Genomic DNA, 14,132 nt, shown 5'->3' with positions numbered 1-14,132 from the left:
AATTAAAATTTAAAAACATTGAAAAGAAACCTGATGCCAAAAATTTATTAATTATTTTAAAAAATAAAATGAAACGCCTCCAAAAATACCCTGAAAAAACCTGCATGGATGAGTAGATACATCATGTGGTGTGTGATGTTTTTTTATGAGAGTTAGTACTATTACTCATTACAATTAGAATAAAAGAACTGCATTCACAAGATTACCAGGATAAGCTTAATAGGAAAATTGCTGCTATAGAAACTGCTGCACCATCTGTATTTTCATTCAACAATTTTTAATCATTGTAAAGAGCTGTAAACCCATTTGACTTTTTTTTTTTTTGCATAGTACACACAGGATAATTTTTGGTTTTGATTTTTTGGGAAAGTTAATTGTCATGAGAATCTCCATAATATAATTCACAAGTATTCTAAACTTCACCAAGGTAAGAATGTTGGTTCTCTAGTGTGTCAGTTTCTGTACCTATCTCCCCTTTTCTCTCAGTCATGACCACACCAGTCCTCAGTGTCTACTTAACAGGGTACTTGCTCTTACTCATAAGGAAAACAAACCTCAGGCGGCTTGTCTATTGTGTATAAACTGTATATTTTAGTTACTTGGAAAATATTATCTCAATAAAAAAACAGCCTATATTATAAAGTGATCCCAATTTGTGCTTAACCAGTCCCCATGCCAGGTTATTAAATAAATTCACAGCACTCTAGAAGCCTGCCTATAGCTGGAAATATGAGAAACTGTACAATTCTCACTGATAATAAAAATTACTTATCACTAGCCATTTAAAGTATCCCATTTTCCTGGAACTAAATGATAATGGCAATGTATCAGTGTAGCAGTTGTTAGAACATTTAGCTAAGTTGTAAAATGTCTGATGATTTTTTTGTGTGTGTGATGGGAACTGTCATATAGAAATTAATTCATACCATTGAGGTCACATAGTGATAAATCAGATATCAAAGCTTGCCCAGTTGAAGACACGAGAACAGCCCTTATTATATGAGAATACTCATTTTCCAAATCATCAATTAATTTAAATATGAATGGTCTCATTTAATCATTGGAAAGTGGATGTGTGCATGTGAAATGACCTCCTTTAAGAAGTTCACACTTAACGGCCTGCACTTGCCCTATCACTTTACACATTTTTGATAAATCAGAAGGTTTCTCTTACCAAAAGTCCCTCTTTCTCCTATTTAATTCGGAGCACATTTACAAGTGGTAGCTAGGCTCCCGGACACTTTGCTATGACCTCAGGGTACAAAGTTTGTGCACTGTTCATTTAGTCCGTTACAGAGCTCAGCTTGGGTTGCCCTGTGTGGTGACACTCCCTCTGCGGAGGGGTTCTCATCATCTGCAGAAGCAGTGTTTGCGGAAACACTCATGGGGCTTCACAGAAGCCAAATGGAGGGATTCAGAGAGCACTTAATTCACCAGGGAAGCAGATTGAGTTTTAGAATAGGCAATATATTCAGATACATCCTGGAAAATATCACTCTAGTGTCATGTATTTAATCTGAGATTTTAATTTCATTTCCAGGTGAGAACTGTATTTTCAAAAATGCTAATTTGAAATTTCTTAAGAGTCAAATGGCTTTTTCTTTTCTTCAGAATTTCAGCATGGAGTCAACATTCAGAGTAAATATTGCTACCCATGGAGGGTGGTTTCTTCAGGCCTATTGCTCAGGAGGAAAGCTCAGGGCATTATTCATCTTTGTCTCAAGATTCGTTCTATCCAGGGCTAGAGAGGTAGCGCCATAGTTAAGAACACTTACCTCACATTCATTTCCCGGAACCCACAGTGTGACTCACAGGAATCTCATGAACTTTTCAGCCTTCCGCTAGCACATGAGCACATGCGGTGCCCATATAGTGGAGCAGACACCTGCACACATGATGTGCACATACACACAACCAAGCACACACATATACACAGCATAGAAAATGTAAAGAATAAAGATTATCTTCATCCAATTTAGTGATTTCAGTGGAATAACATCAATTAGCCTTACGGCTTCAGAGACTGAAAGGCTGAAATAAAGTGATACATAGTTTCTCTATTTTAACATCATTAATTTATGAATAAAAAACTAATTTGGCATCATGCTTTAGTAGAAAGACAGAAGAGATGCTATGATTCTGACCTGTAAATAGAACATCTATGTGTCTATTCATTCACTTACATTTTCCAAAACACTGCACGCTCTCTTCATCACCCTGTGAGTGGATTATAACTCTGCTTTAGCACAGCTTTTAAGGAGTGCACCTGCCATTTGGATCTGAGCAACATGTGAGTTCACCAATGCTCTCGGGAACTGAATATTACTAACATCATTGAGTTTCCTGAATTGGACACTAATAAATTATCTTTAAGTAACTCTAAAGTAATGAGTTTGGTTCAGCACATTAAGAGATATACCTTTATGCTGCAAGTGAGCGTTTTCCTTAATTTTCAAACTGGCAGACACACCACATGCATTTCATAGTGATAATATACTTTTGAGCTAAATTTTGATAATATTAAAGATTCAAGACTATGTATAACAAAAAACATTAGATGAATATTTTTCAAATTGCAAAAATAAATCTTTTGCTTTTCTACCTGTAATATGTACACACACACACACATACACATGTATACACACACACACACACACACACACACACACACACACCAACCAATTCATCTGGCAAGAAGATCAGTTAACATCTTATAATCATTTGTATCTAATTTTACTGAATGTAGCTTTGCTTAAGCAGATATCTACAGTTGCAATTCAAACATCATTAACAAGGAACTTTTCTATCGTTATTTTCAAATCAAAAACTGACTTGGCTGATTAATTGATGCACATATATTTAAATATTCATCATCCATTTCTTCTTTATGTTGAGTACTATGCTCTGGGTATAAATTAAAGTTTTAATTGAAATCAAATATAATTACGTATGTACAAAGCATGTTTCAATGAGGTACAAATTGATACTTCAATATATGTGCATGCCTTATTTTTCTTAAAACAGGTTAAATATAACAATCTCCTTTAACATTTCTGATAAAAACATAAGTATTCTTTAACTTTGTGAAATGTACAGCTCATTGTGTATTTATACCATTCATTGCACTTCTGGATTCTATCTAACTATAACAAAGGGTAACCTCTGTTCTCCACTGTGGATTCTTTACAATGCTCAACTACTTCCTGTGGCTTGTGGATTATTTTCTTCCAAATAAGCAAAGACTGTTTGGCTCAAATACTCATGCCATTTATCACATATTTTGTGTTGCTTTAGTAAATTGTGCTTTAATTATTTTTAAAGTTGTTGTAAAAATATGCAGTTGGGGCTGTTCTAACAGTTACCATTGCATGATAATGTGTTTAATGTATTACTCATCCGTCCACCCACGCAGCTTTCACCAATCTCTGGCATGCAGTAGTCTACTTCCACTTCCTATAACACTAATTTCTGCGGATTTCTTAAAATTTAGATCATGAAACACTAGTTTTTCTTTGCTTAGCTTACTTGCTTAACTTACTGGCTTCTATGTCCATCATAGGGTAAATGCATATGATTATATGACACACTTCATTTTTCCATTCATTGGCTAAGTAAACACTGAGATGATTTCCATTTCTTGGCTTTTAATGTAGAGCTACAATAACCCGGGGCATGGCAATGTCTGTGTTAGCCACTGACTTTGTATTCAATTGATACATAGGTCAGGATTACTAGGGCATATGACACACTGTCTTTTTGTTTTTTAAAGGCAAATATAATTATTTCCCCATAATCTAGTATTTCAAAGTTTAGTGGGGGAGATACATGTCGAAGCCAGCACACCAAATGTCTTTTAAACAGAAAGGTATTCAGACAGAAAAGAAGGTGTACTTTTCTTTTTTGACAAGGCAAAGATTTTACAAGAAAGAATAGGCAATATGAGTTTCTGGCTCATTGTGACTTTATCCATTTGTTTGTAGTGGATGCTATAAAGAATAACCTCTGTTCTTTACTGCTGTTTTTTTACAATACTCAACTATTTCCTGTGGTTTGTGGACTATTTTCTTCCACATAAGTAGAAAAAGGTTGGCTCAAATATTCATTTCATTCAATATACATTTAATTTTTCTGTGATGTTTTAATAAAATGCATTTTCATTATTTTTAATTTTTTTGAAAATATATATACTTGTTGCCAAGTTTTGACAATTACCATTATGATAATATTGCTTAATGTATGCTTATCTGTTTTTCTTAAATGAAGTAACTCACCTCCAAAATATAGTGCCCTAAGATGAGCTCAGGGTTCCAGGAAGCCAGATATTTTGGAGTCTGCAAAAGAAAAACAGCTAACCCTTACCTCAGACACTGGTGGTTTCAGAGAAAACAAAACCTCAAGGTTCACTCACAGTTTTCAAAGGAAACAGCTGCTTCCCCATTCTGCCACTAACACTGCCCACTTTCCTATCATTAGTTACAGAAACCCCAGCTTGAAGGATGTGTTCTGCATTCTCTGGAGCCTTGGTCATTGTGATGTTTGGTCCTGACCCTAATCACTCTGTAGCTAGATGGGAGTTGCTGTTCTTCAGGTGTAATGATGCTCTAGCTATATTAAGCTAAACTAAACTTTCATTCTTTCTTTATTCCTACAATCTTTATTCTTACATTGATGACATGATAATTAATCATATATCAAAGCTCATGAATCTTTAAAGAATAGTCATTATTATTAAAATCATCTTCATTTTCTAATCAACAGTAAGATTTACTGACTTTAAACTTATATTTATTTTACTTTATGTGTATGAGTGTTTGTATGGATGTAAATTTGTATATTATTTTCATGCCTCCAATTTGGGAATCACTGGAGGTGGAGTTACCAATGTGAGGGACCATGTGCACATTTGAAACCGAATGCATTTAATTTCCCAAACTAACAAGTGTTTTTAACAGCTGAGCCAGCTCTAAAGCCTATATGATGTAAAAGCCATCCCATTAAAAATTCTATTATTATTTGAAAAATGAAAACTACAACACAATAGCATTATCAGATACTTCCAAATAAGAATTAAGTAAGATCCACTCATCAAACATAGTGGATGTTACTACTTAAGCATCAAGTTTGTGTTTCACAGAAATATTTGCTCTTAGAACAACTCTACTGAGTTATGTCCACCAACTTTGTCATTCAAATGCAAAGGTGTTTGTATTTTAAGCAAGATTAAAATACTGACATGAAAATATTATATAGAGATATATTACTTAGACTATTATGTAAACTAAACAACTAAATCATATTAAGGTTTATCCCATAAAATAAAACACATGCCTAGTACTGACTCCTGGTAGGTACATGAAACAGGCAATGAGCCACAGAGAAGAACCTTCTACTATTATTTCCTAAATGGACATTGTATCAAACTGATTCTAGGTAGTTATCTCTGTAGTCACAGATTAGTGCCTCTTTCATTCCTTATCAGAGAATCAGTGTTCAATAGGTAGCCCTTAATGCAGAAATCCACAGGTAGTCAAAGTAAAGAACACAAGTGACTGTGAAGTTCTTAGCTCTAAATAAGATGTCTACATCACTCCCTCCTCCAAGGTTCATAGCACATAGCAGAAGAAGAAACAGAATATAAAATCCAGTGGTGTGGAGAACTGCTGGGAATCATTGCCTTGTAACAGGAATATGGCATTCATGTATTTAAAGAACCAGTACAGTGCTGAGCAAGATCAAACAGTTTAACACGGTGATAATGGGTTAGTTAAACACCCTCCTCTTTCCAATAGATAGGTCATTCAGAACTAAGAAAAACCAGACAGGGCACTGGATATTATTTAGATAGAGGATGTATAAGCAGGTGAGGAATGTTTTAGATGCAGCCTTAAATCCAACTGTACGTCAATATAATCACAATTGGTATGGAAGCAAGAAAACATCCATTAAGGCTTAAAAAAAAAAGAAGCTACACTTTCAATCTTAATCTGGCAGTAGGGATAAAACTTTAATATATATTTTTGAACATCTGTAGGCATAATTAAATGATGAGATATCATCAATAGGCGATACAAATAAACCCTTTTGATAGGAAATGCAAATAATACAAATATAATGTCATTTACACACACACACACACACACACACACACATATATATATATATATATATATATATATATATATATATATATCAGGAAAATATTCAAAGTAAACATTGCTGGAAATATTGCTAAGGAAGATATGCACAAGATGAGTTGTCCTAGTAATCATAAGGTTGCCCTCAATTTATGTCTCCTAGTCTATCACTTCTAGGCATGAAGTGTTTCTAAAAGCCTGTCCAACATAGGTTGACCCCTGATATATCTCTTTATATTGTCCAGTTTATGTCAATTATGTAAATATTGCTACATTGAAGAAGATCAGACACACATAGTTCATTATCTGTCACATAGGAAGGTGCCATCCAGCTGGAGGTCTTGAGTGTAGTAACATAGATTTTCTCCTTAAACTAATCTATCAGTAGTCACCATGGCAATACAAAGACCATGATACTTAATTCACAATAAGCACTAGGATGGGAAATCCCAAAGGTTTGGGATAACCTTGAAGCATTCCAGAACCATAAATAGCCTTTGCCCTTTGATCACGAAACATTCAACTATTCGAGGGCGAATATCACAAGATAAATCTCAGCAAGATCATGTGGTAGCAAATAATGAGAGCAGAAATAGAAGTTGGATTTATTCAATAATAAATTATGTGAAAGCATAAATTTGGTCAATATTATTTGGACTGTACATATTGCTTAATTCTTTTTTAAAAATAAGAGAAAGCATTTAATTTGAACTTAGGAATGAAATAAGCACACAAATGAACAAAACACAATGAAGTCAACTTATAAAAGAAAGTATTTAACATGGAGTCCATTGCCCCAGAGGATTACAGGCCAAGGCCATCACAGTGGGCATCATGATGGCAGGCAGGAAGGCAGCAGTGCCTCTGGAGTAGTAGCTGAGAGCTCTCTAATTGGAAACAGTGTGGACTTTTTGAGACATCAAAGTCCTCGTACAGTGAAATACCTTCTCCAACAAGAGCACACGTCCTTATCCTTCCCAAACAGTTATACCCACTGGGGACCAAGCAAACATACGAGCCTATGGGGACCATTATATTCAGGGACAGAAGATGCATATGTTTTGAGATTTTCAATGGACAGTTAAGTTTGACTGCTGTGTAAGGATAGCCATGACTCATGCTGCTCTGGAGACAAGAATCTTACTTAGTGCTTTGGAACTTATAACAATGCCAAGAAAGGAATAACTCCTTGGCTGATAGTATGTCTCCAAGCTCTACTTTTCTTTAAACAATATCACATACTTGGCCATAGTAATGGAATGCTGCTTGGTTTTTGCTTACTTCCTTTCAATTAAGCATTTCTCTTCCTACCCACCCTTTTTGTGACAAAATACAATTCTAAAATTACTAAGAATCAGGCACTCTTCTTTGTTGAGTGAGCACATGCCTATTGCAGCATATTTTACCCCATTGTGAAACCTGAAATTATGAACTGTAAAAATCTATTTCTAATTGTGTCTTGGGTCAGTCTTTGAACCTAGAGGTTTCTGTTTACTGTAACCAAGTACTTGTGGTGTGGTTCAGCACCCCTAGCACACACATTTTATTTTTTGCAATATTAAAATTATATTTCCTTTTTACATATAAATTTATATTATTACACATAAATTAAATAAACCACTTACAGCAAAAAGAACCGTGAAACCATCAGGAATTATATAAATGTTGCATTTATAGTGTTTCAGCTATTTGTATTGGCAAACTTGAAGAAACATTTTCCTATCTCGGTGAGTCAAAAATTCTGAATGTAAATCAATATTTATCATATCTCATCTCTATCAACTTAAAACATCTATCTAGACTGAAAGGCATCCTAACCCCTAAACAACAAAACTTAATTGTAAGACTAAACTATCTGGTGTTCTAACCCATCATAGACCTTGAGAAGGAATCAAACTTAATTACCTGAATAAACCTGAAGTGCAGGTTAGCAGCTTCTTAAATAAGAAGATGAAATTGCTTAATTCTTAATAAAACATAATAGATAAAATAATGAAAGTAAAAGAATCTATTTTGGTTTTTTGTGACATGCTTAGTTAAATCAGAATCCTACGTGTGACCACAGGTTTGGAACTGTCCGTTGATGCATGCTAGGTTCTTCAAAAGGTACTGAGGATAATGACTCCTTGAGAATTTATCAACAGTCAACAGTTAATTTTTGAGAGGCAAGGCTCCTATGTCCTTTCCTATGTCCCTAAATTCATTGACAGTTTACAAGCCTAGTCTCCTATAAGATCTTTACAGGAAGTCACAGCTGCTGTGATCTAAGAACCATTGTAGTACTGCCAAATCCATAAAACAGTATTTCACAGGACTTCACTGTATCTCCTGGATCTTAGATTATGCATGTTTTCTTGCCAGCTTTAAAAGCTCAAATTAAATGAAAATAACAAAGAATGCTTATAGACCATGATACTATTTGATTAAGTACCTACACATCAAGCCAGTTAACTCGATACAAACTATCTTTGTCCAATGGGTACAGTTTATTTATCATTGCTAAAGATTATACTGGTTTAGTAAAATAAAGGTTTATTTCAACAATCATGACTTTACTATGACCTAGTAGATAGCTATGTTTCCAGTACTGAGCACAGTATCCCTTGTAGAGTGGAGTTTCAGTTCAATTAAAGTGCTCTTGGTTACCATGAAGGAAAATATGCCACTGCTGATCCTTCTGGGTTCCCTAGTAATTCATGTGGTTCATCAAAAGTGTGCCTCCATGAGACTGTCAGTTTCTCCCACCTTTGGAAGTAGCATGGTGCCTTCTGGAACCACTTAAACACTCTTCAGGGAAGAAGCAATCAGAGCAATTCTAGCTTAGAAGCTTGTGGCTGTTTCTGAAGTGCATTTGTGCCTGATTGTTTTGTGTCAACTGGACGCAAGTTAGTGTTCTCAAAAAGGAGAAAACATCAACTGAGAAAATGTCTTCATAATGTCTTCCTACAGGTTATTTTCTTGATTAGTGATTGAGAGGGAGGGACCATCCCATAGAGGGTAGTGCAATGCCTATGCTGGTAGACCTAGTTTCTATAAGAAAGAAGGCTGAGCCAGCTGTGGTGGGCAAGCCAATCAGCAGCAATTCTTCATGACCTCTGAAATGGCTCCTTTCTCTTGGTTCCTATCATGTTTAAGTGTCTGTCCTGACTTCTTTTTATGATAAACAGTGATATGGAAGTGTAAGTCAAATAAATAATTTCCTCCAAAACTTGCTTTTTGTTCATGGAATTTCATAGCACCAATAAAAACCTTAACTAAGAGATGTGATACATAAAATCTTCTATTTTACTGTCCAAATATAGGATTCAATTTCAATAACTTCTGTGACCTGAAAGATCTAGAGATTTCTTCTCACCAGCAAGCAAGAAATTCTTCACTGAATACCAGCTGTAATCCTGTAATTTTACTGAATATTTTTTTCTGTCTACCTGGAAATGGCAACAGATCCCATAATTTAAAGACTTAATCTTTTCGGTAGAGCTATACTATGCTGAGAAATATGCCCAAATTATTATTACCACACAGATATGTACATATTCTTGTCCATTGCTACTTTATTCATAATTTCAATGAAATAAAATCAATCAATCCAGATGTTCTTCAACTGACATATGAATAATGAAAATGTGCTTCATATAAACAACCCTAAGACTACATTGGTCATGGGCCCTAGGGGAAAACCTAATTCTGCTTAATGATCATGGTGATAAAATGACTCATAATAACTTACTATTGCTAAACCCTTAAGCCAGTACATTGCTCAACCTGCAAAAAAAAAAAAAAAAAAAAAAAAAAAAAGCTTTTTTTTCTTCTTTTTTGTAGATGGTAATTAACAGGGCCACTCACAACTAGCCAATGTGCAAAAAGTAAGACTCGTTGTAGTACTTGAGTCTAAATGGGATTTCCTTACCAGACAAAAACTTTCAAGACTCAGCAATCTATATGGAAGAGTGTATGGAAAGTGTCTAAGACCCAGATGTGGTGAATTACTCCATGAAAACTGTGTTTCCCAAACAAAAGCGTGCTGATACACCTATGAATTCACAGAGACTGAAGCAGTACACTCATGATCTTCACAAGTTCAAGCTTTATGAAGTTCCAGGACTGAAATATGGAAGTAAGCTTAAAGTTCCATCCTTATCCAAGAAGTTATTTATTATTGGCAGCTTCTGGAAGAAAGGAAATCTGTTTTCTTCAACAGAGTAACACTGGATAGGTGTACCAACCAGAACACGCTCATGGGCATAAGTAGTTGGCCAATGATAAATGGGCACCACCATGTTTTTGTTTTATTTTTTCTTATTATGCATTGTTTATTTCTTTGTTTGTTTGTTTGTTTTTTGGAGTTGTGGTAAAACATGTTGGAGGATCTTGAAGACCTGGCAAAGAGGAAAATTACAATAAAATGTACTGTATGAAAAATTGAAATGACGAAATAACAACAACTTAAAGAATGGGTACATTATCAGAGAATCTCAAAGAATATCAAGGTTGCATAAATATAATTTTAGGATATAGAAAGAGGCAGGTAAGTAAGGGGAGGAAGTGTGTGTTCGTGGTTATCAGTGTCAGTGGGAGCATCCCTAAACTGAAAGATGAAAAATTCCATATGATGCAAAATTGAAAGTTTTAATCAAGTTTGCTTCACACAGAAAGTTTTACATCATGAATGTTTAAATCCTATAAGAACTATTGAATATATATGTCAATATTCAAATGAGTGATTTGTTTGGACAAAGGACCACATCATCCAGGCACCCACAAAATATGAACCTTAATCTTGGTGTTTCACCAAATTCCAATGAGTGTCTGCTATTTTTGATGGGCTACTGCACCCTTTATGATAGTTCACTCTCAGCAGATAGCTCACAGAAAATCATGCCATACCTAACACTTTTAGCATGAGAGAGAAAAATAACAGTATAACTAACCATGAATTTGCTGGTGAGATTTTAGATCACATTGAATCTGAATAGTTCCAAAACAATAACCACTTATAAAAACAAATCAATCTCATTTGCGTAATGAAACCCTAGGAATACATCCAGACACTACTGCTTTGTTGAACTTCCATAGTTGACTCTGTTCTCTGTGTGTTGAAATATACAATGTTTAGGAGTAGGTACTTGTGTCCTCATAGAAAAGACAATTGGGAACTTGGTAGTTCAATCTTGCTGAGTGTTATGTAAATCATCCCTTTTATTTCTTCTTCTAGTTCATATTATTTTTCTTTCATAAACATGGCTTTAAGTATGTCATATTTCAGTAAACTTTGCTAACAACAGACTTTTGAATGGGTTGAACTTACAATTTGCACTAAAAACAAAAGATGCCCTTATGAATGGTTGGAAGAGTGTTTGTCCTGCCAGCCTGTATATTCCAAGACAGCAATTCAGTTTTACCAGACCTCTAACATTGTATGAAATTACTCACAGATATTGTACAATGAAGTCAAATGAAATTTTCTTCGAAGTGGAACTTGATGCCAAAATGCAAATTTTCTTGAATGGCTATATAATGTGTACTAAATAAAATGTATTTTATAATACTTTTGGGCCCTCTTAAGTAAATAGATCTGTTAAGCTAATAAAACATTGGCACAATAAAATAATCTATTTAGCAGGTTTTTCGTGCATTTTGCTAAATTGCCCTCACAAACTTGCAATCACAGGGCTTGGAATTTTCAAAAACTTAATGATTTGAATCATCATAAGGGAAATTTAAATTTTTATGTTCTTATTAAATACAGACTCTCCAAATGTGACTTTTTATGGAAACTGTTTCGGCCTGAGGGTCAAGTCTACTTAAGCTACAGTTAGAAATGTAGAACTGGCCTTTTTACTGCCAGAATCACAGTCTTGTCATTTTGATACTTAACTATAATATTTTAAACTGTCAGTTGTCATATCACAGACTTCAAAGCACTAGTATTATTTGTGGTCTTTTTATAAAAATTAATGCTCTGGATTCTGTACAATTAAAGGACAAGTTAACAATTGTCAAGTGATGCATTTGCAACTTAAGGCTTTTATCTGGTTTCTGCCAAAGTCCAAAATGAGAGAGATGAGCAATTTTTAGCATTCTCCTTTTTATTCCTCCTAAACGTACTGTTCACAACTGCGTTACTATTTTACCCTACAGGAACTTAGGGCTCCATTAAATGTTGTTCTTCTTCATCAGATGGTTCCAAGTGTCTTACTATTAAAATCTCTTAATGGATTGTGTTAACTTTCTGGAAGTTTTGTCAGCTTGAATTTTTTTCAGGCCTGTGTGGTTTACAATGAAATATTAGTCATCCTCTCCTTTGCTTTGTTTAGCAGTTAGTATGTATGAAAACATGAACATACCTGATTTTGCTTCTCCTCTATGATCTTCATATATTATATTAAAACAGCTTCCCTTCTCAGCTATGTTTTCCCTTCTATTGTGAAGCCATCGGTCTGTTTGATTCATAGAAAACCAATTACAAAGGATAGATTAAAATCTTTTGAAATCCGTGTCTCTAGTTATTATCACATGACAAGAAATGAAAAAAATATGTTAAAGTATCTGATATAAAGAGCAAATGAATCAAACCCTGCCAACTGTCACTTCGAAATTACATGACGGGTGAGTGATTCATCATACTGAAGTTGTGTAGCAGCTTCTGACTTTAAAGTTACTGAAGAGGATGAGGGGTTTGAAAAGAAGTTTTAATTACTTGGACAAAATCCTTTGGCAGAAGGTGTCACAGGTTCTTGTGGAGAATATGCTTATTAAACTAAATGCACATATGCCCTGTGTCTGTGATAAAATAATGTTTAATTACAGGCTTATACAGGCTCAAAGGCTGGAGAAGTAATATGTGCTTGTATCCTCTGTTCTTGTTCTTATCACAGAAATGTCTCAGTCTTAAGAACAAAACAGAACAACAACAAAAAAGAATAATACTAATGAAAGGTGACAGGCATGTCTTGTTTTTGCTGCAGTTTGTGATGTAGGATACCTATGTGGTAGTTTGCCTCAAAATGAAGCTACTTTAAGTTTTGGTAGACTAGTATTTGTTTTGCTACAATCTAATCCACTCCTATTTGCCAAGTACACACACACACACACACACTGACTGTGAAGCATGCTTCTGAGTGTATGATTAAGCCAAGAAAAAGAAGACAACATGATTTTCTAGGATGGTAAAAAAAAAAAACAATGATAAACAGAAAATAACTAAAGATAACATAATATAATCAAGGGAAAAATAAATATCTTTTAATATCAAAGATGAATGTGTAAGCTTAAGCGTAATAACATGTTTTCCATGTTGGGAGTAATTATTTCAGACCTACAACTTCATCTAAAGGTACATTATTAAAGTATGATGATGGGAATTGAAACTATTTCAGGGAATGAATATAGTAAAAGATGAATTCATCCTATAGTGCTATATCCCATAAGAGCACTAAATACTTTATACATACATATACATACATATATATATATATATATATATATATATATATATATATATTTGCTTTATCATGAATATTGCTGAAATAAGAAATTTATACTTTTTTAATTTCTTCACTTTACATCTCCACTGTAGACCCCTCGCTCATCTCCTCCAGGTCTCACCCTCGCTCTCTTATTCCCTCTCCTCCCTCCCCTAATCTTCAAAATGGAGGGAGCCATCCTCACCTAACATCCGAACTCTGCCTATCGAATCTCACCTGAGCTGCCTGTAACTTCTTCCTCTATGGCCTGCAACGGCTTCCCCATCAGGTGGAAGTAATTAATTCTGGGTACCAGAGCTGATATCAGTAGTCCCCACTCCCCATATTATGGGGCCCACAGAGACTGTGCTGCCTGTCTACTACATCTGAGCAGAGAGTCTAGGTCCTCACCATGAGTTGTCCTTGGTTGGTACATCAGTCTCTGCAGCACCTCCTTCCTCTGCCCAGATTTGTTGGCTCTATTGGTCTCTTTGTGGAGCTCAGTCACCTCCAGGTCCTTCTATCTTCTAAC

At 34.8% G+C, this 14,132-nt stretch overlaps 1 long non-coding RNA gene across 2 annotated transcripts in view; it reads left to right on the top strand.

Moving 5' to 3' along the window:
- Nucleotides 1–9,670, top strand: part of LOC311609267 — a 34,613-nt gene extending 24,943 nt beyond the window's left edge. For both annotated transcript variants that reach the window (XR_014783334.1, XR_014783335.1), the window contains exon 4: nucleotides 9,437–9,670. This is a non-coding gene — a long non-coding RNA (uncharacterized lncRNA). The remainder of the gene's footprint in view (nucleotides 1–9,436) is intronic.
- Nucleotides 9,671–14,132: the final 4,462 nt, after the last annotated feature.

Source organism: Acomys minous, assembly GCF_964271855.1.
Source record: "Acomys minous genome assembly, chromosome: 11".
Classification (NCBI taxonomy): domain Eukaryota; kingdom Metazoa; phylum Chordata; class Mammalia; order Rodentia; family Muridae; genus Acomys; species Acomys minous.
The sequence above is the reverse complement of the archived record's forward strand: the minus strand, read 5'-3'. Positions and strand labels throughout refer to the sequence as shown.